Below are 27,615 nucleotides of genomic sequence, written 5' to 3'. Positions count from 1 at the left end.
AACTTACCCAAAAGGTGTACCACTAATATAGCCAAGATCCTCACTGCTTCTAATAATACTGTTACACTGCTCTTTTCCTCTGAGTTACCAAAGGATTAACAAACAGTAAATTAACCCCTAACATGTCCCACTCAGAGCACATGAGTATTACTAAATCCACTGAGACACAGAGAGGTGAGAGGAATTCCTCTGGGTCACTAAGAACTGAATTCAAGTCCTAACTCAGAAGTCCGTGTTCTAACTTCTAGGGTATGTCTAGACTGCATCCCTCTGTTGGCAGAGAGATGCAGATTAGGCAGGTCAATATTGCAAATGAGATAGGGATTTAAATATCCTGCACCTAATTTGCATAAAAATGGCCACTGCGTTTTGCCAACTCAGCACTTTGTCAGAAAAAAGCGGCAGTCTAGAGGGGGATCTGTCGAGAAAGAAAGCCTTTTTCGACAGATCCTGTAAACCTCCTTGCTGGAGGCTTAAGAGATCTGTCGGAAAAGGCTTTCTTTCTCAACAAATCCCCTTCTAGACTGCAGCTTTTTGCTGACAAAGTGCTGAGTCGGCAAAATGTGGTGGCCATTTTTATGCAAATTAGGCACGGGATATTTAAATCCCTGCCTCATTTGCAATGTCGACCTGTTTAATCTGCATCCCTCTGCCGACAGAGGGATACAGTCTAGACCCGTGGTCACCAACCCGTCGATCATGATCGACTGGTCGATAGCGAGGCCTCGACCAGTCGATTGCGAGGTGTTCGGGCAACCCCGCCCCTCATTTTCTCCCCACCCCCGAGAAGCCCCACTACCTACCTCTAGTGTAGTGCCGGCTTCCCGCGGGGTGGACGGAAATCCTCTCTGAAGCCCGCGTCACTTCCGGGGGTTCCGGAAGTACGCGGGCTGCTCCCCCTCCCACAGCTCTGTTGCGTGCTGGGGGAGGGGGCGTTGGCCCTAGAGGAGGAGTGCGGAGGATTCCCTGCACCGCCGGCGCCGGAGGGGTGAGTTGGGCGCAGGGGTTTCCCTGTGCCGCGGGAGTCGGCCCCGGGGTTTGGGAGGGAAGGGAGTTGGCTGGGCCGCGGGAGGAGGGTTTGGCCCCGCCGCGGGAGGGGTGGAGGTTGCCCCTGGTGCAGGCTCCCATGGGGGTTTGGCCCCGCCGCGGAATGGGGGGGTTGCCCCCGAGGCAGGCTCCCGCCGGTGTTTGGCCCCGACGCGGGAGGCGGGAGTTAGCTCCAGGGCAGGCACGTTCGGGGTTTCCCTTTTGCCACGGGGGGCCCAGATGAGGCATGTGCTGGCTTCCCGCGGGGGGTGGAGGAGAATCCTGGGAGGAGGCAGATGCAAGTGACTCTGCGGCCACTGACACCGTGTCCCCACTCCCCAGACTCCACTCCCCTGTTCCCAGCTACAGACCTCTGTCCCCATTCCCGACCCCACTCTCCGAACTCTGTCCCCACTGTCACTCTGTCTCCTGCTGCAGAACCCTGTCCTCTGCCCTCCCAGCACCCTGTTCCCTCTCCCCTGCCCCAGCCGCAGAACTCTGTCCCCACTGTCACTCTGTCTCCTGCTGCAGAACCTTGTCCTCTGCCCTCCCAGCACCCTGCCCCCAGCCGCAGAACTCTGTCCCCAAAAAATTTATAATTATAAATGCTTCATTTTAGATTTAAATAGCATGAATAAAAAACAGACCATTTATTTCATAACTATAAACACGTGATTTTAATTTTATATAGCGCATAATTTAAAAATAAACTGTTTATCAGAGTGTGTAAGTAAGGGCTAGGGATAGCAAGTGATGGAGAGGAGGAGAATAGAGTGGGCGTGGCTTCAAGAAAGGGGCGGGACTTCAAGGAAGGGGCGGGGCGGTAGATCTTCGCCTGTTCTGAGATTTAAAAAGTGATCTTCGGTGTAAAAAGGTTGGAGACCACTGGTCTAGACATACTCCTGGATAAAACTTCCGTCCCTTGTGATCATTAAAGCTGCTATGACCATCTTTGTAAGAGTATGTGGTACTAATTTAGATGTGTTGGTCAAGTTCGAACTTGGGTAATTGCATAACCAAATTATTGAATGCAATAGTTTTCCAACCTTGTCCTAAAACATTGCAAAGTATTGCTGCTCACCATTAAACAACAGCTGTTTCCCACCCCTAAAGTAGCTGCATTTCAGAAATGGGTAAAGCAATTGATAGATACAGATGTAGATGTAGATGTAGATACACACACGTCAGTTTTTAGAACCAGTTATTAAAAGTAGAAAGAACTTTGCTATCTGACGTTGCTTGCTCTGGAGAAATGAACATACGGATAGAAGCCAGAAGCTCCTTTGGTCTAATCCAAGCTGACTCACTCGTGTGGCCGCAGGCAATTCATTACCTCTCTGGTGCCTCAATTTCTCCATCTGTAAAACAAGACTATACATTTATTTATCTCACAAAGCAGTTGTGAGAATTAGTTGACTAACAGATGGGATGTTCCTTGAGCACTGAGGGTATGTCTACACTACAAAGTTAGTTCGAACTAACGGACGTTAGTTCAAACTAACTTTCATAGGCGCTACACTAGCGCTCCGTTAGTTCGAATTTAAGTCGAACTAACGGAGCGCTTAGTTCAAACTAGGAAACCTCATTCCATGAGGATTAAGCCTAGTTCGAACTAGCTAGTTCGAATTAAGGGGTGTGTAGACCCTTAATTCGAACTAGTGGGAGGCTAGCTCTCCCCAGGTTTCCCTGGTGGCCACTCTGGCCAACACCAGGGAAACTCTACTGCCCCCCTCCTGGTCCCGGACCCCTTAAAGGGCCACGGGCTGGCTACGGTGCCCGTGCCAGGTGCAAGCCTGCCAGCACCCAGCCAGCAGACCCTGCACCTGGCACAGATCGAGCCACCCACCCGATGCCCCCCAGCCCTCCCCCTCTTCCCGGGACCAGGCTGGCGGCTCCCGGGAACTTGCCCGGGACCGCAAGAGGCAGGCACCCACCTGGGCTAGTGCGGACATCGTGGACCTCGTCCATGATCTCTGCACTAGGCACAGGAAAGTGGCCGGCTAGGGCAGGAGAGCTGCCAGCCTGGCCACCCAGGAGCAGGTGTGCAAGAGAATCAAGGGGGTCCAGTGAGACCCCCGACCCTGAGCCCTGAGCTTACAATGGCCATCCTGGGTCAGACCAAAGGTCCATCTAGCCCAGTAGCCTGTCTTCCGACAGCGGCCAACCCTAGGAACTCTGGAGGGGATGGACCGAAGACAGTGACCAAGCCATTTGTCTCGTGCCATCCCTCTCCAGCCTTCCACAAACCTTGGGCAGGGACACCACTCCTACCCCCTGGCTAATAGCACTCCATGGACCCAACCTCCATGACTTGATCTCACTTCCCTTTAAACTCTGTTCTAGTTGTAGCCTTCACAGCCTCCTGCAGCAAGGAGATCCACAGGTTGACTCTTTGCTTTGGGAAGAACAACTTTCTGTTACTACTTTGAAGCCTGCTACCCATTCCTTTCCTTTGGTGTCCTCTAGTCCTTCTTTATGGGAACTAATGAAGAACTTTTCTGTATGCACCCTCTCCACCCCACTCCTGCTTTTAGAGACCTCTATCCTGTCCCCCCTCCGTCTCCTCTTTTCTAAGCTGAAAAGTCCCAGTCCCTTTAGCCTCTCTTCATATGGGACCTGTTCCCAACCCCTGATCATTTTAGTTGCCCTCCCCTCTCCCAGCCTCTCTCGGTTTTGTTCAATAAAGACAGATTCCATTTTGGAAGACACGTTATCTTTATTTTGTACATCAAGAAAAGGGGCTAGGGAAGGGTAAGTGGAAGGAGGTGAGGGAGGAATGGGGCACGAGCCCCCGATGGGGAGGACTGGGCTGGCTCTGCGGGCTTCTGGGGGTGGAAGCTCTCCTGCAGCCCCCCAATTGCTCCCTCTTCCCAGATAGCAGCCTGCGGCAAGTGCAGCCGGGCTGATGGCTGAGTGGTGTGATGTGCCCAGTGTGGATAATCCGGGCACTCCAAGCCAGGACTGCTTTGCAAGCGGGGCACCCCTGAGAACTGTCTGTCCGGGGTGGGGGTCGGGACCCTTTAAGCACAGCCCTCGGCTAGCCTGAGGCAGCAGCTCCACGCTCTAAGTCCTCCTCTGATGCCCTGCCGGCACTGCTTCCGGCCATCCTTAACCCCGGTTCAGGGTCCACTTAATGTGGACATGCTAGTTCTAATTAGCAAAACGCTAATTCGAACTAGTTTTTTAGTCTGGATCCGTTAGTTCGAATTAGCTTAGTTCGAATTAACTAATTCGAACTAAGTTAGTTCGAATTAACGTTGTAGTGTAGACATACCCTAAAAGTGCTATGTGCTATATAGATGAAAAGTGAAGCAGGTAGCTTAACTTTCTTACTGTCACTCCTGTCACTTGCCCATAATATTTAGCTTCTTACCTGTGTGGCTACTAAGTTTTCACCTTCTCCTCCAAAAATGTGATTCCCACCAGCATATGTCATTAGCCCCACAACAACTGGCTACCTACCCATTACATTTTATAATTAAAATGAAGACACATCTACATAAGCTGGACACTGACGGCTAGATGGCTTTGGTATCGCTGAATGCTGACTCTTCAAGCAAACAAACAAACAACAAAGGCAACTAACAAGTTTCTAGACCCATTTGTTCAACATGACAGATGGGCAAACATAGTCTTTTTTTTTTTTTTAAACAAACAGCTTTTTATAACACACAACCCAAAATAAGCCCTGACCTAGCTGTGGTGCCATGTCAAACAATAATTACTCTATATAAGGCTTACCAAATGGGAATATTTGTGGGCCGGTGGGATGAAATTATTTTAGGACTTGCACAAACTTTCTCTGGGAGTGGAAAGCTCGCTGTGGGGAATGTGGTGTACCTAGGAAACAAGCAGACACAGGGGAGAGAAAGAAAGATTGGCTTACTCCTCTGTAAAAATAGCCCTCTCTATATCACTGTATGTGTTGTGAGATTCTATCCAGATCTGGCCACGAGCCAGGCCCACTAAACCACACCCAAACAGACAGGAGAAAGCCGGAAAGCAGAGATGCATTGCAAGGTCCCTGTAATATTTTACAGTAGTGGACAAAAAATAAACAATTGGCTTCATCTCCATTTCTCACATTCTATTTGATCTCCTTCACCAGGAATTACTGTCCTGCCTCAGACTGAAATCTTCATTGCCATGCATTGTGCCTACATAATGCACTGCAGTATACACAGCTGCATTCAAACAGCCTTGCATGCACTAGTGCCATCACTGGCATAGCTGCACCAGTGCAAATCCCAAATGGAGACAAACTAAGCAGCAATTTGCACTGATGCGGTTCACTCTGGCCTGAACCCAGCATAAATTGGATCAGTACGAATTGCCTTTTTAACAATCCTGTCTGCTCTCGGGGGCTGCACTGGGGCCAGCCTCTAGTGCAGATATAGCTTTGTGGTTGGGTTCTCCCAGGAAATGCCTTTGTTATTTGAAGTACTATACCATCCTTGTGCGAGGTATAGGGGTCCACAAGAGGGGAAAGCTATAATTGTGTGTCCCACCCTCTCTCTCCAACAACAGGAGTCCTACTTCCTACTGAAAAGATGTAAATACTTCATATTAAATATCTGTTCATCTTGAACCTCAGCTATCTCAATCAATGTGGTCCCCAAGAGCCTATTTACACTGTCTGTCCACAAAATGCAGCATTAACAAACCATCAGAAAGCTTTGTCCTCATCTGTCATTGTTATTGAACTTTTGTGTACCATGATGTGCATAGAGTTGTAACTTCACATAATGAATCTATATGTAAATCCAAACACATGGTAGCATATTCAAAAATACTCAGGTGGCTTATGAGGAGAGAGCGGTGAATAACCAATTTATTGATTTAGTGGCTAATCCAAAAATTGAAAACAAAAATAGTTTTGGAGCAATTCAAAATTTTTTAGATGTTTCAGTGAACTGAAAAAGTCAAAGAAGTTGAATTTCAGCTTAAAAAAAAAAAACTTTGTTTGACCAAAAAGAAAACATTTCATTTCAATCTTTGAAAAGTCAAAAAGTTTCATTTTGAAAAGATCTGAATGAAATGTTTTGACTTCTTCTGAATTTGTATTTTTTTGTTCTGATTAAAACATTTTGGTGAACTTTGACATGGATTTGTGGACTATTTCGGTTGACCCAAATCTGCATTTTTTGGTGAAAATCCTTTCATCTAAAAATTTTCTCTGAGCAGTACTTAGAATTCCCATTTATTACAATGGGATTTAGGCACCTCATCACTTTTGAAAATCACACTGGGCACCTAACTTCATCTTTAGAGCCTCAATACCTTTAAAACTCTGATCCTTAGAAGTCTACACCCCATTGACTTTTAAGTAAGCTTAGATGCCTACGTGTTTTTTTAAATGTGACTGCAGTATCTCTTAAATGACTCAGAAAATACTGAAAATTATTTCTACCATTAATATCATGTGTTGTACAATATCAGTCATGGGGTACGTCTACACTACATGCCTCTGTCGGCAGAGGCATGTAGATTTGTTTGTTCAGCAAAGGTAAATGAAGCCGCGATTTAAATGATCGCGGCTTCATTTACATTTACATGGCTGCCGCGCTGAGCCGACAAACAGCTGATCAGCTGTTTGTCGGCTCGCCGCTAGTCTGGACGTTCCCCCTGTCGACATCAAAGCCCTTTGTCGGCAGCCCCGGTAAACCTCATTCCACGAGGAATAACGGGGCTGCCAACAAAGGGCTTTGATGTCGGCAGGGGAGCGTCCAGACTAGCGGCGAGCCGACAAACAGCTGATCAGCTGTTTGTCGGCTCAGCGCGGCAGCCATGTAAATGTAAATGAAGCCGCGATCATTTAAATCGCGGCTTCATTTGCCTTTGCCTACAACCCTAATCTACATGTCTCTGCCGACAGAGTCTAGACACAGCCTTAGTGAAAAAGCAGGAGGAACAAAAGGAAGCTTTCCTCCAGTCCTTCCTCCTTTCTATCTGAGACCCCCCCCCCCCTCCCCACTCCAATGGATTTATCATAGGTTAAAGGGTATGGGAAGTTTTGTGCGAGGCATATGTAAAGAAATAGTTCATCACCAGGATGAGGATTAGTTCAAGAAATGGACAGAAATTAGCATCAAGCCATAATGGTGCAAATGGCCCTTTTCTGGTTTCTAAAATATCTCATGTCCTTACATCATGGTAAGAATGATAAAAATGGAAAGTGGTTAACAGGGTAATACCATTTAAATTTAAAATAGAAGCGCAGGGGATTAAAGCAAATAGCCAGACAGTTCTAAACTGTATTTATAGCCCAAATACAGTCCTAGATTCCTGTTTTTTTCAGGGGTTTGTTCCTGTGCTATAGCTGGGTTTTTTTTCCCTGGGATGGAACTTGGCTCATGCTGCCATATGACTCATCTAATGGCAGTCACTGGGCATGTGTTGCAGAGGTTAATCAACTTTGGCGCCCAACACAGTTTTAGCTAGAGGGACATGAAAGAGTCACAAAAAGTATTCGGTATTTTTCATGCCTCCCATGTCACTGAGAGTTTCAAAAGGAGCCACTTTTGCAACAACAACAACAACAAAAGTTTCTTTTGGGATTGCACTCAGAACTGCACTCCATTTCTCATTAAAAAGGACCCACTCAGAGAAATTTTGCTTTAAAATTTTCAACTATGGAAATTGAAAAAGGTTTGAGATCTGCAGAAGTGCATTATTGATTGCCCAAGCTAATCCTTGGCAGAACTCAATGGCCTTGAGTGAAATAGATTAATTGTTTACAGGGTTGGTTTGTTTTTAATTGTAGATGCTTTTCTGCATTCCAGTGATGTAAAATCATTAGTTAAATGATGGATGAGTCCCACGGGGTAGCAGTTTTATTTCATTTAGGAGAGTAAACCTTGCAAAAAATCTTTAGTGTCCTGTGTATGGAGATAAGATTGAGATGCAACCTCAGTATACAGACACACTACTGGTAGCATGTTCCACAATAACACATGGCGCTTTTACCTCAGTACTGTCAAAAATTTCTGTCAGTTGTCTGTCAGAAAATGTCATTTCCACAAAATTAAATCTTTTTTGTGAAATTGTGCTGATTTCAACAATAACCACAAATTTAAAAAATAAGATTGGGGAAAAGAACATTTAAAAAATGTCAAAATGTCCATTTCAGCATTTCTAGAATGGAGAGTTTTGATTTTTCATTTTGAAACGACTTTTTATCTTGAAATTTTCTTTTACATTTAAAACCTTTTAAAATGTTTAAAAAGAGGCACAATATAAACAAAATATTTTGAAAGTACTGAAGTCAAGCATTGCCAATAGCCTGAAATCAAAATAAGGTCAGCATTTCATTTAAATGAAAAAAAATGTAAATTATGTTTTTCATCTTGATTTGAGATGAATATTTTTTCAAAATCTATTTTTTTCTCCTGAGGATGGAAATCTGCTTTCTAACCACCTTTGCACATGGACAAAGGACAGTATACCGTACATGATACTTGGCTTTACAATAGTGTTCAACATGCTATTGCCCATATATTGTCCAGCTAATGCTGCTCATTTTCTTTAAATGACTCACATTCTAGCATTCAACTCACGTGCCTTCACCAGACCCAGCAGTTTCTTTAAACGTATGGTGTGAAATTCACAGATGGGAGAAATTCTAGCCACATAGAGTCACACGGTGCAGCAGGACATAATTAAGGGTCACATTGAAAAGAAAAAAAAAGAGGATAACTGCAGAGAAATGACACTTGTGAGACACTTGTAACAGGCTATGGAGCTTTTGATCCGTCAGTCACTGGTATTAATCCCAGTTGGGTTAATAGGGTATAGACTCACTTGACATCCAATGGCTGTTCAGTGGCCTGCATGAAAACAGTTGGTATCATGGGCTCAATTCCTAGTAGACAGGGATCTATATCATAAAGAAAAAAAAAAACCTGTCACATTGACTGAAGCAGCATGAAGCCTGAACATCTGACTGCTAGTGCTGGGTTTTTGGGGGTCCATTAGCAGAGCAGGCTGGGAATGGGAAGAAGCTTGCACAGTCACGGCTCCTGTTTTGGGATGAGTTGGGCTTCACTGGTGTTCTTCGGAGAGAGGGGAACTCAGATCTTAAGTGGTGGAATCCAGAGGAATTCTGGAACTTTCATCAGCCATAATTCTGCTAGACGGGGGGCTGGTCAAGGAAGCTACTAGAAAGTAATAGCTGGATTTCTGCTTGTACTGCAGCCCTGATTGCATGCTGATGTTTTATGGGCTGCAGTGGCTGGACCTCTTGCTCCTGAGTGCTTTGCTAATTTAGATGCACTTCCACCACAGAGACTCCTTGCAATGACTCACAGCAAACCTGACTTATAACATCTGAGCGTCTTCCCCCTCATCCCCGCACCATTCTGTTGAAGGAGTACCAGAAAATTATTAAAGGTTGAGAAATGGGGATCAACTAGCAAAAATGCCAAACCCTGACAGGCTGTGCTCATGCAGTCTAGATGAGAGTATGCAGCCTAAAACACTAGTAGATTATATACCTTACAATTTATGATTTACCTCTTTTCCATACATTTCTCCATCAAGAGCGATGCTTGGAGATTTGCCCTACTATGCATCTGTCTTAGATTGATGGCTGTAGCTCGTGGCTATTTACCCACTAGGGGCTTCATATCAATGAAAGGTAAAAGCCCACAGCACCTTCTACCATGTGGCCCATGAGTTCCCATAGTCCATAGTTCATCAATGTATTTAATTACATAGTTCACTTTTAGTGTGTGAATGGTCCAGTTGACTTCAGTGAAACTAGATGTGGACTTGTAGTCAGAGCTGGTGGGGAAAATGTCAACAAAACTATTTTTCCCTTTAAAAAGTGCCATTGTGTCACAGTATTTCACAGAAGCACGTCCGTTTCAACGAAAACATTGGGACGTTTTCTCCAGTCCAGGATGCAATTTGAGAGAGAGACCCAGAGCAGCCACATGGTTCCGCCACTTGCCTGCAAAGTGGAAGAAACAGCTACAAGTTCCTTCCCAAAACCAGGCAGGGCAAATCTTCCATATCACAGGTGAGTGTGTGAACTACCTGGATATTCTGGGTTGGGCAGGTTTTCTCTCCCCTTCTCAAACAAGGTGTCAGAGCTTCACTCTGGAACTAAAGCAAATACCAAAACCTTGACATTTCTAATAAAACAGAATGGTGGTTTTCCAGCCAGCCCTATTTAAAATTCCTCATATAAGTAAGTACTTCAGTGAATTTAATTATGGATCTTACTTCAGAATTTGCTGGGCCCAATTATTCTCTAGCTTATGTTAGTGTAAGTCAAGACTAATTCTGCGGAAGACAGTAAAGATACATAGAATATAGGCAATGGAGGGGAGCAGAGAATCAGATTCCATATTTTAGATGCAAGCAGCTGTGTCTTTTCTTTAAACTTTAACGTTTTTTCCATATGACTATTCCCCATTGGCTATAAATATTATGCCCACAACATTATTATAGGATATATTTACAGGAAAACCCGTTTCCTTACATTTCATTCCATTGGGCTGATGGTTTTTTTAAACCATCTCTCTTCCCCTGCTTTGCTCTATATCACTGAAAAGTGACATCCAGCTAAATGGAGGAAAATGAATAAAAGTTACACTCAAGCATTGTGAATAGTTTATAACTGGAGCTGAAAGAGTCTCATGACACAATCTTAGGGCCAGGTCCCCCAGTGGTGTAAAACGGTGCAGCTCCAATAAGGTCAATGACTGTCTAATGATTTGTACAAGCTACAGACTACAGCTACATAATTTTCTGTCTTCCAAACCAAAAACAATCATCACAAACTTTTCACAGGAGATTGTGTATGTGTGCATCCACATGTGATTATGTGTATTGCAGATGCTCAATCTGCAGTAATAAAACACAGCTTTCAAAGCAATAGGTCAAGTGAGACAAACAGATTACAAATGATTAGGGGGCTGGAGCATATGACCTATGAGGAGAGGCTGAGGGAGTTGGGTCTGTTTAGTCTGCAGAAGAGAAGAGTGAGGGGGGATTTGAGAGCAGCCTTCAACTTCCTGAAGGGAGGTTCCAAAGAGGCTGGAGAAAGGCTGTTCACAGTAGTGACAGATGGCAGAGCAAGGAGCAATGGTCTCAAGTTGTGGTGGGAGAGGTCTAGGTTGGATATTAGGAAACACTATTTCACTAGGAGGGTGGTGAAGCACTGGAATGGGTTACCTAGGGAAGTAATGGAGTCTCCATCCCTAAAGGTGTTTAAGTCTCAGCTTGACAAAGCCCTGGCTGGGTTGATTTAATTGGGATTGGTCCTGCCTAGAGCAGGGGGCTGGATTTGATGACCTTCTGAGGTCTCTTCCAGCTCTAAGATTCTATGATTCTATGAAATAGGTGAGTAAGGCAGAAAGCTGAAGTGATCTGTGTCATGCCAGCATTTCCGTGTCAGACCCAAAATCAGACTTCAGAAACTCCCATTCCTTAGCTCGTGTTGCTTTAGTTTTAAATCACATGATCTTTGTGATCTCTTCTAGGGTCTGATCCAACACCTGTTGAAGTCAAAGGAAAGACACTCACCAAATTAAACAGGTTTTAGAAAAGTCCTGCAAATCCATGGATATCCACTTTATATCCACAGGTATCTGTATCCATGCATTTCAATGCAGCTATCCAGGGCTCATTTGTACAGATACAGATGTGGATACAAACAGATCAAACCCCAAGACCCTAATTAGTACTGTGTACACATTACTTTGAATAGCATATCTGGTTTCAATTAGATACGTGAAAACAGCAATTACATCAAATCAATATCCCTTAATTTAACTCTTGGAAAATTATCCACCTCCAATGTTTTGGGCATTTTAAAACTTAAATTCTTATGAAACTTTAATGCATTTAAAACATAACATCAGTTTAGTCCTGTTCTGCAAATGTCACCATTGGTTATGCCCAGGCATAGATAATGGTACAGCACATTCTATAATGTGTGTTCTACAGTGTATAAAAACACCTGTTGGAAGGAAAACGATCATAAGAACATAAGAACGGCCGTACTGGGTCAGACCAAAGGTCCATCTAGCCCAGTATCCTGTCTGCCGACAGTGGCCAGCACCAGGTGCCCCAGAGGGGGTGGACCGAAGACAATGATCAAGCGATTTGTCTCCTGCCATCCCTCTCCAGCCTCTGACAGACAGAGGCCAAGGACACCATTTTATCCCCTGGCTAATAGCCTTTTATGGACCTAACCTCCATGAAATTATCTAGCTTCTCTTTACACTCTATTATAGTCCTAGCCTTCACAGCCTCCTCTGGCAAGGAGTTCCACAGGCTGACTACACGCTGTGTGAAGAAGAACTTTCTTTTATTAGTTTTAAATCTGCTACAATCACATGCTTATTGAATGGCAAGGGCAGAACTTCCACATAGCTTCCAAATTTGTACTTAGCCCTTTTTCCCATAGTTGGTGCCCAGTTGTTCCCATGAATGCACCATTTGCACTTGTAAACTCAGAAGCTTGCAAATGCAGTTGATTACATGCAATATAATGTAAATCTAAATCGTGCAATCTTCCTGGCCAGAAAAATATAAACTGAGAAGGAAAAAAATCCAAGTGATAGCGTAAAGGAAAATATGGAAATGGTACCCCACAAGGATATTCAATTCGATACAAGAGCTCAAATTCAATGTATTTTCTGCACTATCAGGAGTGGATTAGCTGGAACAAGGTCCCATATTAAATACAAATTTGTAAATTATCTTTCTGATTTTTTTCTCAACTGCATTAGTGGATAATAGGCAACACATAGACGTTAAACACAGCAATTTCTTTCACTGTAGGACCTGATGAGATAGTAGCAGGAGAGGGCCTAATCCGCAGCAGGTGTGTTTCTGGGAGTGCATCTCTTCTAACCCCAGTCCCAGCCCAGCTTTCAAATAGGTTCACAAGCAGCTGCCTCGTACACAGGTCATTGTAGATCATTGGAGTTGACTGTGAATCAATTCAAAAGAAACTAGAGATTGATCAAAACACTCCTGGGGGCCTTGCAATTCTGTCAGTGCTCTCCTCTCCCCCTCCCCATTCCACAGATTTTCATGGAGTTACTCCAATTTATACCAGCTGAGAATCTGACCCCTAGAATGAAAACCACCTGAAGTCACTGCAGAACAGACATTGGTTTTATTGAAAACTAGAAGATTCACCTGGCATTGCTCAGGACCTTAACTCAATTTTTGTTTTTTGGCAAATCAAATGAACATGTTCATGTTTCATTTAAATCATTGCTCTGAGGCGGGGCTGGAGATGTGGGGTTCAGTGTGCAAGCTGACCCAGGAGGGAGGACTACCCCACCCCACCCCTCATTGCAGCAGCATGGTGAAAAGCACCTCTCTATGGTTGCTGCAGCTCCAGCAGGCACAGCTATGGGAAGGGTACATGTCCCCTGGCTGGGACAGGTCCAAGTTCATCAGCCCCCTGTCCTCCCCCACCAGAGTGAGGAATGCAGAAAACTGTGCACTTTCCCCTCGCTCCCTGATGAAGGGGCACAGTCAAAAATGTTCCCATATGAATCAGAGGGGGAGGGCTTCAGCCCCTGTCACCCTCCCTAAAAGGCACATGGGAAGGTGGGAGGCTCAAAGCCGGGGAAGTCCCAGGCAGGGTGGAGGGGCATCCCCAGTCAGCCCCTTTCACCTGCCTGGTGATTTTGTCTCTTTTCTGTATGGTTGTCTGAGAAACAATCCCATTCCAGGCACATCCCATTGTCCTGGCACAACCAAATCCTTACAGTGCTTCAAGTTATGATAAGGGGAAACTGTGTACTGAATTTGGCGGTCCTACCTCACATCATTTGGGAGGAGTTCTTGAACAAACAGATGGACTTGCAGAGACAAACTCATTCAAATATATGGTAGATGTAAAGATGCTTAGTGCCGGTGCTTCTCTTTTAAAACACAGACATGCACGCTCAGGATGCAGATGCAGGTGGATAGATATCCTCAGCTGGAAATCATATTCTCTCAACACTCACAGCTGATGGACAAATTGTCTCTACTCATGCTTAGCTTTTCAGATGGCCTGGTGCCTATTCATGAGCTGATTAGAACTTGCCCTAGGCTATGAGGGCAAGGCAATGGCATGTTCAGATCAGTAAACTGTATAACCATAGACACATCATCTATTCAGCAAAAAGTCTTGGCAGGATAAGTGTCTTGTGCCTGATTGCATCTCTGTGCCAAAATGAAACTTGAAGACTCTCTGGAGAAAGGCAAGCATGAGATTCACCACCAGCTCTTCTGGCTTGCAACACAAGCTGGATAGCCGTGGGTGCCTTGTTAATCCCAAGACTATCTAGTGAGTGTCAGATTGTATGTAACATGAATATGACCGGTGTATATAGAGACTTGTTGAGCAGCCAAGCTGAGAGCAGAAAATGAACCACAAACTGTGTGTCTGGCACAGTTCAAGACATGAGCTGTACATTTGCCAGAAAAGAGGGCAACCTGCCAAAGTAGAATAGTCCTGGGTGGTCACTAACTGGTCGTGTGTTAGGGCCAAACTGGAGCAATGCACAACAAGCATTATGGACAATTATTTTAGGAGGCGAGTTGGAATCCAGGCCACATCTATGGACAGTCATCACCATCCAATTGCCCCTGGACACCTATATGAAATGAAACGATGGTTTCACTTCAGTCCCTAGAGGTCAGCACTATGATTACACTGTGTATCCTCCTTGGCAAACTTGCCAGAGAAGCCAAAGGAGAAGAAAGGCTGGACTCTATCCTATTGTCAATGAAAGGGTCCCTTTAGGACAGAGTTGAAGCAAAATGAGTTACCTGGTTCACAAGGGCTATTTAAACAGGAACAATGCGAGATACAACATGTAGAACATGGGATAAAATAATCTAAGTTAAAGATCCAGTGTTTGAACTCACAAAACAACTGAAAGCATAATGGGACAACGTAGCAAACTGCTTCATGAAACATGTTGGAATACCTCCAGGACATGAACATCACAGTCTGTTGACCTGCAAATACATTACCAAGGATTACTCTGTATCATAAAAAAGGAACATTTGCTAGGTCTCAGATGTCTTTTTCCAGAGTCATTGTCGTCGCTTCTCAGTCATACACCAAACCACTGAAAAATGGCTTCACCCTTTTCTTTGATCATTCATCATTTTGTCCATAATCAGGAGATTGCTAATCCTACAAAATACCGGCTTCCCGTATCACTGCCTAAGGTACAAATAACTCTCCTTCATTTCAGTGAGAGCCACTTGTGTCTTGGTGTGTGAGAATAAGAATGCTTGGCTCTGCAGCTGAGCCAACGACCAGCTGTCTGAGATGACAAGATGTGAAATTCATCAAAGATGTGTTTTTTAAAAGGACAACAATAATTTCTTGAGGGTCCCAGCTAGAAAGTCAGTTTTAAAGGTAAATGAAAGGTCAGATATTTATCAATTAATTCAGTGATCTGTGGCCCAACTCTATAATTTAGGGAATCCCTCCTAAATGATAAAAAATAAGCTGCCCCATCTACGTTTTTCCAGCAACCATCAGATCTTGTATAAATTCAGGGCCAAATGACGTACCCCTATTATGCACTTTTTAATGGTCCTCCTTCTTCAACCCACAGATGGAAGAGTACTATTCTAAAGGCCAGAGTTTTTAAGTGCAGTTTCTGTGTCCAATAATTTTTCCCATTTTTCCATATATTTTCACTGGATTTACATAGCCATTTGCAATTCCTGGGGCAATCACAGTGTTGATTCTATTCCTGCTAAAGGTTTCATGAAAACTTTCAGTACCCATAAAGTCAGAATCTAGTGCAAATCAGTAGCATTGCTCTGGATTTACACACTTAAAATCTAGCTCTGATATTTTTCAGAGGTTCCTCAACCAGTAATGTAGATCCATTACAAATTCATATATACAACAATTTGTTAACTGCCTCTTCCATCTTTGAAAACAGAAATCTGTCTGAAATGCTTCTGATTCGCATAATCCAAAACCACTAAACTTTTATTGCCAAACTGGATTTGAGTTTGTATTTAAGTTTATGACACAGAGATATTTAAAAGATTGAGATATGTGCTCAGAAAAAAAATCCCCAACAACACTGGAATATTTCCATCAATATTTCAGTCTAAATTGTTGAAGCATCGGAATTACAAGGTGCAATTATCTTTTGGAATGCATGGCTCCTAGGGGTGATCTTTATGTTTAAAGGAAAAGATGGTTTAATGCTTAGTAAATGAGTGCTAATTAAAAAGCTGGTAGAAAAGTCTGTCATAGCTGAATAATGAGACGAATGCATGCTGTGCGTTTGTTTAAACAGTCTCTGGTATACTGACAATACTAAACAAGTATGGCCCTCTATAAAGTGTATTTGCCAAAACAAATCCTTATGCAAAGTCTGATTCTCTGTGACTCTATACATCAAGAGCCTGATTCTACAGTAAGGCATGCCTTATTTTAGATAAAGGCCTATTAAAGTTAATGGTACTTATTGTGAGTGATGCTATCAGTGTCTGTCCCCATTGAAGAGTTATATAGAAGGGTTTGGACACCTCTCAGATTTTTTTGTAATAATTTGGAAACAGTTTGGCTAATATATTATACATTTGGCTCCTTCTATTGTGTATTTTTTTATGCTGGACATTTGCATGGAAATAGCATTTTTGTTGAATTCTTTTTTTCATCTGCTCTGGTTGCCTGCTCTGTACTTGAACTCATTGATCTGCCTACTTAGGCTTCTTTCAGTGTACCCTGTGCAACAATTTTGAGCTGTGATCATTTAAATTGTCAATATTACAGGCGTGTCCTCCAGTTGTTTCCTTTTTAACATAACAAATCTTTTATGTTCAAAAGCTTCAGAGGAGTAGCCAAGTTAGTCTGTAACTGGAAAAACATTAAAAAAAAACAATGAATGGTCTAGCAGGACCTTAAACTCTAGCAAAACATGTACATTGTATCATGAGCAGAAGTGGGTTGTACCCATGAAAACTCATGATACCATCTACATGTTTTGTTAGTCTTTAAGGTGCAGCTAGACCATTCGTTGTTTTTAAAATATTTCATGGTCAGATATGGGAATGTGGCTGACATGAAGAGCCAAAATAAAGATTCTCATTGACTTTGACAGGTTTTGGATCAGGCCACAAGCAGGTCTGGAGGTGGATTATTAAGAAAGAAAGTGACTCGTCTCTTGCTATGAATATGCAAATTTCATTATTCACTTACATTGGGAACAGTTTCATTCTGATTTAGATCATGGTTCAGGATCACCAGTCCACTATTCTCTGCTCCCAACAACAGGGAAGCATAATTAAGAGAACACTGGGAAGCAAACCTATCCAGAAGAGCTGTACTTGCTTTAATAATGTTTATACCCTGTTCATATTGTATGTATGGCTGCAGGCTGGGTTTTTTATTGAATCCCCTTTCCTGCCCCAATGTTATTTCCAGGCCTGATTCTCAACTGCTCCACTGATTTCTATGGAACCACATTCTGATTTACACCATCTCAGGATCTGACCTGGAACAAGGTCTCTTTATATTTAAAAATACAAACCAAAGCTCAGTTTATGCCAAAATGGACAGTTTTTCCAGCTCAAACCTGCAAAATTGCAAAAAGCCTTCTCTGGTCCACTGCTGGCCTCTTCTCACACATTGCTTGAATGCAATCCAAGCATGGGCCAAGGAAATGCATATTAATAGAAAAAGAAAATGACTGACGACTTCCCAAACATCTGTCATACTTGCAATTTTTAATGAGCCTTATATAATGTGTCATCAATACTATTTCTTTCATAGCCATCAATCTTAGTCACCCAAATCTATCACAGGGAGCATAGCTCTGGGAGGGACCAACTTTTAGAGCAACGTGGAAACCTATTAAACAATGATGCTTTTGTAGCCAATCTCAGAAATACTCGGGCTCCATTCACATTTGTGTGTCTAGTTTTGCTCCCTATTATTTGGCTTCAAATTTTGCTTGGTCCTAACAAATCCTGCTTTAAACATCCAAATTGGCCAGCCTTCCAAAAGTTGGCCCAACACTTGATTGTGAGTTAGGCTGATATTTTACAAGTGGCCATTGATTTTGAGCACCACCATCTCTCTGCACACAACCTGAGACTCCTAGAAGTGCTGAGCATTGATTTCAACCGGATCTGTGGATGATTAAAATGGAAACCCAAAAGCTAACGTATCAAAAGCTGGCAGCCACTTCTGAAATATTTGGAATTGGCTCAAACAACTAGGTGAGGGGCAGCTTCCCCATCTTAAAGCAGAGCTATTTGCCCATCTTTATAAAACCCTTTAAGATCTTTATATGAAAAAAAAACTACAGAAGGGCTAAGAATTAGTAGTAGAGATGGCAGAAAGGAGAAAATTTTCATGAAGATTTTTTTCTTCAAAATTCAAAGTTGATGGAAAATATTCTGTTGTTAACAAATGTGTTGTTATTCTTATTACTATTATCACACAGGCCCTTACCACTCGAGATAGAGGGGGATCTATTGGCACTATAGAGCTTATGACGTTCCGTTGAGTAATTTGTATTGTTCCCAGCAGAGGACAGTAACACACCCACAGACTAATTAGTAAATACAACATACAGTCTGTGGAGGGTATATTCCCATTGTAATTCTCGCAGGTTTGGGACACCAATGACTGGATGCTCAGAGGCTGAAAGCAAGAAGAGACCAGTGGATATTGTTCACTGTTTAGGGGCAAGGCCCACTGAGAAAAAATTGGTACCCTGGCATGTCATGCTCACTGGATCTCTATCCCCTCCCATTTCACCTCAGTTGCAAACATTTTTGGGGGACTCCCACGTGAGGGTCCCCAGTACAACCATCCCTGCTCTCCCTTGCCTTTCATCAGCCCTGCCATGCTAGACACAGCAACAAAAGTCATCCAGCACAGGCTGTGTATATTTGCTTGGCAGCAGGTGTGTGCAAATAAACCAACCATGGGCCAAAGTGAGCATCCATTTCTGATGGCTCCTGGCTTCACACTGTGCTTAAACCTCCTCTCAGCTTTATCCACTAAGGTTTCTCTAGCAGGCAGCAAATATACATATTAGTCATATTCTCACCCTCCCACACTCACCTCAGAGCACATATTTGTGGGAAGAAGAAAAGCCACTGAAAGAAACAGGGGTTTTATTTTATCCTTTTTATTTTCCACAGGCTAAAGTAACCCAACCCTGGTTTTATTCCATTTAAAAACAAAAACAAACCCCTCTCAACAAATTCCTGTTTATTACACATTGATCTTCAATGTGCTAAATAAATCAGTGAAAATGGAAATCCAAAAATAAATAGCCATTCTGCTGTTGCTATGACTACTACACATTTTTACCTGGACAGAGATTTTATGTTTCACAGTTGTTAACAGTTTAAAAGGAGAATTACATTTAGTTTTTCGTCCTGGCACATTTTCCCCATAGGAGAGATTATTTTGGGTTCCTTATTAGAAAATAACAGAAAATCAGACAGAGGAGCTCTTTTTCACTCAAGGCTGAACAGACAATATACAAATGTAGTAAATTATTAGGGCTTATGAAGTCTATTCTACACATACAGGTAAGAGGATACAATATTATTATTGGCTTTAGCAGAGCACCTAAGGATGTTAACTAAGATTGAGACCCCAATACGCCAACTGCTGGTTTGATGTCTAGTAAGAAATAGTCCTTGGCCACAAGGTCTTATCTTCCAAGCAGGCAAGACAGACAAACAGTGTTAGAAAAAGATTCATCGTGCAATCAGATGATTGGGAACTGAAGCAGAGAGGTCACAGCTCTTGCCAAAGGTGTTACAGGGAGACTGTGGCAGCACAGACAGTTTAGCTGAGATCTTTAGTTCCAGTCACCCTCCTTCTACCACAGGGCAGAGATGTTTCTTACCCGACACCTGATCATCATGACCAACATGACTGAAAAGATTTCACCTAGAAGAGCCTACGTTCAGTAATGTAGTTGATGGAGTTTCGCTGGTTTTTTCAGGGCTGAATTTGGCCAAATGGGGAAAACATACCAGGCTACACACCCATCCCATAATATTATCATGGCTAGGAGGGGTAAAAAGGAAGCACAAAAACTGTCTCCCTTATCGTGGCCTTTCTTAGAACTGATGCACCACAAACCCTGTGCACTGTGAACTTCAGAATCTGTACCAGGGTGGGTTCAATCAGGGAGCGTCTTCTCTTCGCATAAACCCAGCACTACACTTCCACATCCTATTCACTCCCCCCCCCCCCATGCTTTGTTTCTTCTCTCAGCAGAAGCAGCTGGCTTCCGTGTCAGCTGTTTGACCTCTGCCTTGCACCTTGAGCTGTCATGCTCGCCAATGAAAAGTTGGCATAAGTCATCAATAAGTCAAAGCGGCACCATTTACACCTACTTCCCACTTGCTGGGACATTCCACAGCTGGTGTAAATCAGCATAGCTCCACGGCTGTCAATAAGACTCGGCTGAATTAGACCTGGCCCATTTTGCACATGTTTTAATAACTTCAAAAGGCCCAAAGCAATGAGAAGTCAAGCCCACAGACTTCATAGAGTTAACTTCTGATTTATAGCAGCCCTATGGCAGGGAAGGGAACAATCTTATCCTTGGAAAGGATGAACCAGGTGGCCTTTCCATTTCTAATTTGAGAAACAGCATGGGACTGAGTCCAACTGATATGAGGAGTTCAGGGGGCTCCCAAGTTCTAAGACTAGTTGGTTTGAAGACCTACTGTATTTCTTCAGGAAGTCCCTTCATCTCCCTGAACCTTGTCGCACCATTGGCCCTATTAAAATCCCCCTGCCTGACAAATATGGTTAGGAGGGTTAAATAACTAATGAAACAAATTAGAACTGGGCAAGAACATTTCTGAGATGTCCACGTTTTCCCATCCTAAATCAGGATGACAAGACAAAACAGCAAAGCAGCAAACCTCTTCTCAAAACCAAAATCTGAGCGGTGGTGGGGAGACTCAGTTCAAGTCCATTGAAATATTTCATTCTGATCCTTTCACACATTTCTATTCAATTTTGTCTTTATATTTTTTGACATTCAAATGTATGCATCCCACATTTTCAAAGGAGAAGTCATTTCCCCCTGGATTTTTCCTTTTGAAAGAGTCGAAACAAAATGTTTCGCCAATTGCGAAACGTTTTTGTAAAATGTTTTCAAGTCAAAAACAGGGGGGTTGGTACCGTTTGTATAGATGTGTTAAGAGCCATTAAACAAAGTGCAAATGCTGTCTGTGGTGGAAACCACTTTGAGCCACTGGGTGCTGCTGCATTCCCAGCTCTTACACTTGACAACTTACTTGAAACCAGACCCTTTTCCACAAAAAGTCTCAACAAATTGGCATTTTCCAACAAAAAATGTGATGTGAAAAAATTCCCAGTCAGCAATAGACCAGACCCTCAAGCTGGTGTTCCTCTCCAGTCAATGGTGAGAATCTACCCCAATGACAGTACAAGCACTAAGCACTCATTTATGTGATTCTACACAATATCCAGCAACAGGAAGCATTTTTGTACCACCAAAACGATTCTCAAGTACCTTGTTAATTTTGTTCACTTCCACCAGTCTCAGTCTATATAGAATTGCATTTGCATGCTCTCTCTCTCTGTCTCTCTCTCTCTCTCTCTCTCACTCACACACACACATACTGCTATGCCTCTTTTCCTTAAAAGCAAAGCAGACGGCTCAAGCAGCAGTCGGTGAACGCAGGCATTCAATTCTACTCAGAGAATCTCGTTTTCCTCTAAATGAGCCTCTCATCAGGCTCAGTGACAACTCTTAGCTGCCTGAGAAAAAGCACTGACATAAAAAAAAGGAACCTATTTTCCAGAGCAAAATAATCCCTATTCCATTGCCATGGCACCAGACATCCGTCTCTTCCTTTCATTGACCAGACAAGGTCCCCCTCAGCTATTGGCTTCTTTTTTTTCTTTTCCTTTCTTTCTTTCTCTCTCTCTTTTTTTTTTTTTTTTTTTTTTTTTTTTTTTTTTTTGTGGATGTGTGTGTGTGCCTGAATTTGTTTCCTTGCTAGGAAAAGTAGTCATTAAAGTATTAGTTTAGGTTGGTTGATTCTTCAGGGACAGAGAAGTGTTCTGGGGACTTTGTAATCTCTGACATGATCTCAAAACAGAGGCCTTCAGCAGGAGACAATATTGAAATAAAAACAGGAAGGTACAGTTTCTCCCATTTGGAAATCCAAATAGTACCTTTATTGCCTACAATTGAAATTTCCTCTGCAAACCTTCCTTCACCAAGGTACAGAGAATTGTTACTGGGAAAATAGGATAAACTCACCTTTTTATTGTTGATGGGGGCAAAACTATCAGGGACACCCTCGGCTGGTATAAACCTGAAGTTTCCTTGACTTCAATGTAGCTGTATTAGTTTATTGCAGCTGAAAATTTGGCTCTATATTCCAATGCGACCTGAAAAGTAGCATAAAAATGAATGATAAAGAGGAGTCAGTTTGAAACCAAAGAAAGACAAATGGCTAAACAAAGAGAAGCCAAGTGAGGTGAAATAAAGACTAGACATAAATACCTGGAAACCTGTGCTTGGATAAAAAATGCACAAGTGCTGAAAAGAATGAACAAGTAAGGTCACCCAAAACACCTTAACTCTGTCCTCAGACCATGGGCCACCTCCCATTTTTGCCTGGAGTATCCTTCAGACACTGCTTGTTATGGTGGGAAATTTTTAAGAGCTAGGCTTTCAACTGCACAAAGCTTCTGCTGGGCACAGTGAGTTGTGGCTCCTTGAGTCTGGATGCGACCTAGCCCCAGCACCATGTTGTTCTGCTATGTGCTGGGTGATGATGACTAGGGGCGCAGCAACTGCATAGGAGCTGGCTATGCCAGGGGAGCCTTTGTGGGAGACAAGAGCTCTTTTTAAAGCCTTTTCTAGTCTGCTTTTCGGTGGTATTGAGTACCCATAATTCTTGTTCCAGTCAATGGGAGGCCCTCAGCACCTTTGCAGTGTCAGGTCTTTAAAAAATGTGTGCTTAGATGTATCATGTGCCCAGATTTCAATTTGTGTGAGTGATAGCCCAGACTCCCTGCCTAATTCCTGTAGACAAATAAGGTTGTTTTTCCCCCATACACAGAAGGATGGCTTTTTAGCTGGAATTTGGCTGGCTCTTTATTAATGAATAATTCTAAGTAGCCACCTTCTGCTGTTCCCATGCAACAACGCTCCTGACAAGACAGATGGCTCCGAACTGCTGAGCACCAGGGTTCACCTTTTTTGTTTCATAAAGATCAATTTTCTGTGGCATCTGCAGGCAGGTGCAGGAGAAAGCAAGAGAGAGCGAATGTATATGCACTGCACACACAGATCCCCAATCCATGCTATGGATGGTGCACACACACACACAAAACTGATTCCTGCAGAGGTCTGACCAATTTTGCATTCAGTTCAGACCTAGAGTGAATTTATTATTCTTTGGAAACTTGGTCCCTGAAAGGAAGATGGATCCTTCATGACATAGCCCAGGGTTTCAATCAGAAATCTCCAGACATATATTCAGACAGTTTTCTCTTTTCACAACACTCCTTTAATGGCTCAGGCTCCCTCTTTTGGCTAAGGGGAGAGGTAGATTCTTCAGTGCTAACACATTCAGTAATTGACAGCTTGCCTTATTATCTACTATATATTTGAGACAGTTTGTGTGTCTGTCTCTCTGTCCATCTGTATGTGAGTTTGTTTGTTCAAGAACTCCTCCTAAATGGTACAAGCAAGGATCACCAAATGTGGTATAGACCTTCCCTTTATAATAATGTAAAGCAAGGTCAGGGTTTGGTTGGTCTGTGACAATGGGATGTGCCTGGAATACGACTGTGTCTCATAAAATGGAAAGGGAGGGGTCTGGTAGGAGGGACAGTTACACTGTGTAATGACCACATGGGGGCAGCAAGGGGCCAGAGCTGGAGACTGGGACAGCTATAACTCCACTGGGGCAGCAAGGTGCAGAATGGGATAGTGATAGAAATGTAGCCGTGTTAGTCTGGGGTAGTTGAAGCAAAATGCAGGACAATGTAGCACTTTAAAGACTAACAAGATGGTTTATTAGATGATGAGCTTTCGTGGGCCAGACCCACTTCCTCAGATCAAATAGTCTAGCTATCTACTATATATTTGAGGCTGTCTCTTTGTGCTCAGCTGTGCTCAATGCAGCAGCCATGGAGATGCATTTCTCCTATCTCTCTCTCTCATAGAGCTGGAAGAGACCTTGAGAAGTCACTGAGTCCAGTCCCCTGCTCTCATGGTAAGACCAAATACCATCCCTGACAGATTTTCCCCAGATCTCTAAATAGCCCCCCTCAAGGATTGAGCTCACAACCCTGGGTTTAGCAGGCTAATACTCAAACCACTGAGCAACTCGTCCCCTCAAGCTGTGGGGGTGAGAGAGAGGTGGGGTAGTCTTATCTCCCTGGGCCAGCCTGCATCCTGAACCCCTCCTCCCTAGCCACAGTCTAGAACAATATTTTAAATGAAGTAAAACAAAAATTATTTCAGTTAAGGACTTGAGCAATGGCGAGCAGGTCCCGTAGTTATCTGTATTATACTATGCCTCAATGCCCAAATTGCGACCAGGGCTTCATTGTGCTAGGCACTGTACATACACATAATACATAGCAAGACACAGTGCCTGTTCCTACGAGCTTGCAGTCCACCTAGGCAAATCAGGCACAAAGGGTGAGCAGGGAAAGAGAGATACAGAGGGGTGAAGTGACTTAAGGAAGGCCTTGATCCAGGTCAGAGCAAATAAAAGAACTGATTGCCTGAATTCCAAGCCCCTGCCTTGTCCCTTGGCCCATGTGGCTATCTCCTTCTGCCCAAAGACAGGTGTAATATATATGGATTCATAAGACAAAGCACCCTCCCATGCACTGGGTTCCTTGGAATCATTTACATTTGCATATAACTTTATAGATCGTTCCTCCCTTCTGACATTATGTAGCGATCTCTCCCCACCCTGCTGACACAATATGAGAGTCTCAGATTCCTGCCTGGCCCTTCTGAGGGTGCACAATGACAAGGAAGGGAAGGGAAACTTCTCCCCTTTCCATGGCTTTTGTAAGGATCAACAGCCTCTGTGCTCTGGGAAGTACATGTTCCTTCCATGCTGTCCCAGCAGATTCCAACCTCGATTTCCTGTAGATCATTTTATTTTTTAAATTCAATCCTGATTTGCATTTATGCAGGAAGAGGAGTCCTCTCTGTGCTTTTGGCACAGAACGGAAAGCGACACACCTCTGTCCTGCTCCACCATTACCTTCCCAACATATCTCTTCACCTCTTGTAATAAGCCTGATGAAGGTAACTACAGGTTGAACCTCCCTAGTCCAGCACTCACTGGTCCAGCAACATCAGTGCTCCAGCATGATTTTAATAAGCCAGATGTTCACTTATTATAGGTGTGGTCAAGTTTCTAGTGGTCTCACGAAATTTGTTTACAGCTACCAATCCTGGCTCTTAGTGTTCAGTGATATTAGCTAGCTCTAATTTATCCCTAAGGCTGTGTCCAGACTCAGGGTTTTTTTCAAAAAAACTTCACCTGCATCTAGACTGCAGCCGTGTTCCTTCGAAATTAAATCGAAAGAACGCGGCTTTTCTTTTGACGGCGGTAAACCTCATTGCACGAGGAAGAACGCCTTTTTTCGAAAGTGCTCTTTCGAAAAAAGGCGTTCTTGAAAGCAAACAGGGCTTTTTAGAAAGAGAGCATCCAGACTCACTTGCTGCTTTCCGCGTGCAGTCTAGATGCTCTCTTTCGAAAGAGGCTTTTTCGAAAGTATCTTTCAAAAAAGCCTCTTTTGAAAGAGGCTTGCAGTCTAGACATAGCCTAAATGTCTTCTAAGAGCTTAATGAACCAGTGGCAGTGCTGGTAATGCTTCTAGACAATATTGACCTCCTATGGTTTGGTAAAATCTCTGGTTCAGTGCCAGTCAGGTCTTGAGGGTGCCAGAGCAGAGAGGTTCAACCTGTCGCTCCAAGTGATTATTGTTACAGAAGGAAGAGGAAAGCTCTGGTGCAACAAGGTAGACATTGGACAACTAGACAGCAACAGGTCTCCAGCACAACTGCCTTTGTGATTAGACCCATAACTGGGAAGATGAAGTCTGGACTGAGACTTGAACTTGGCTGCTGACGGTTATCTCTGTTTCGAGCCAAGCTAACCCTGCAGTACCTGACCCCACAGAACATTGGAAAAAGATAGAACTTGGAATGTAACCAGCACCTTGGATCTGCTTTCTGTGCATAGGGTCTGAGTCTAATCTCACTGGCCAGTTTTACAAACTGTGTGGGCTTGAGAAGAGCTACTCCTGATTCACAGCAGTGTAAGTAATGCCTCATCTCTTCCTTCTTCCCTTTGCATCTCACACAACAGGTCCTGTCAGGTGCGCTAGAACAATTTTTATAGTTGGGGGTGCTGAGAGCTGTTGAACCAAACTGGAAACCCTGTATATAACTGAAACCACTTCAAGCCACGGGGGTGCTGCAGAACCCCACCCATCAAACTCCTAGTTCCAGCACCATAGGTCCTGTAGGTGCACTGTGGCGGGTCCAAACCAGCTTTGACCTCATCATCTTTTTCACTTGAACAAAGTGAATCTGAAACTGCAAAATCAGAATGGCAGCATTTCACCCCTCATTTGCATAGGTGAAAATGACAACACAAAGTGCCAGATAACGGAGGATCAACTGCCCTGTTATCTGTGTTGCAAGATATACTGCGAGTGAGGTTTAAAATATGGTGGTCTAATGCACCTAGACCAGTGCAAACAAAGAGTAATGCCCTCAGCACAAAGGAATTGTGCTGGTGTAATTTTGGTGTAAAGCAAGATTAAAATCAGACCTTTCATTAGGAAACAACTTGAAATCATTGCAGCTTCTATTGTCTGAAGCCCTTTTATCCACACTCAATTCCAAATACAACCAGCAGAGGGAGTTCTATAGTAATGACAGGCATTTTCATTTACCACCAGAATTTCCTTTTAATGGATTTTTGTTTTTAATTTACCACCCCACCTCACAGTGGCAAAACCCAATATGAAACAGGGAGTCTTGAATGAACAAAGATGCAGTCAATAGGGGAAAGTGATGATACAATAATTTATGATGGTTTAAGTAGGAATCGTGAGATTTTAATGAAACACAGTATTCTGTTACTGAGCCTAAGTGATAGAAAACAGAAAAGGAATAACAGAACTCAAAGATAATGAAACTGACTAGAACTGCCCGGCTTACCTGAACACAGGTGTAAATCAGGAATAACTGCAGATGAATGAGACCTTATTGCATTTTTACATTTACAACTGATGAGTCTTCAAAACAAAAACTCAAGCATAAGGCAGCAGTGGAGGAGAATGTTTGCAATTATGCAGCATACTACACATGTGCCCCTGCAGTAATCTAGGACCCTGGATCCAAATATTTCTAACTTTAGAAGAAATTTGGATTATGACAAATTTCCCTAGACCATATCTCTACCAGCGGTAGCACTGAAAGTCCTACATTTAGATCCCCCCTCAACCACTCCTCAAACTACGCGAAAGTTTTATGCACACTGGGAAATTTGCAGATGGGGCCTAAAATAAGGAAATCT

General features: G+C 43.3%; 1 long non-coding RNA gene across 4 annotated transcripts in view; it reads right to left on the bottom strand.

The window, feature by feature from the left end:
• Positions 1–1,081: 1,081 nt before the first annotated feature.
• Positions 1,082–27,615, bottom strand: part of LOC102463853 (uncharacterized) — a 106,902-nt gene continuing 80,368 nt past the window's right edge. The window contains exons 3-7 of one of the 4 annotated variants that reach the window (XR_012897708.1): positions 22,305–22,435; positions 8,827–8,902; positions 8,564–8,647; positions 4,768–4,866; positions 1,082–2,397 (exon numbers count right to left, since the gene is read on the bottom strand). This is a non-coding gene — a long non-coding RNA (uncharacterized LOC102463853). The remainder of the gene's footprint in view (positions 2,398–4,767; positions 4,867–8,563; positions 8,648–8,826; positions 8,903–22,304; positions 22,436–27,615) is intronic. The other 3 variants (XR_001369009.3, XR_012897707.1, XR_001369008.3) reach the window with 3 other exon arrangements.

This window comes from Pelodiscus sinensis, chromosome 26 (assembly GCF_049634645.1).
Source record: "Pelodiscus sinensis isolate JC-2024 chromosome 26, ASM4963464v1, whole genome shotgun sequence".
In the NCBI taxonomy this organism is placed as follows: Eukaryota; Metazoa; Chordata; order Testudines; family Trionychidae; genus Pelodiscus; species Pelodiscus sinensis.
This window is presented reverse-complemented; position numbering and strand designations above follow the sequence as displayed.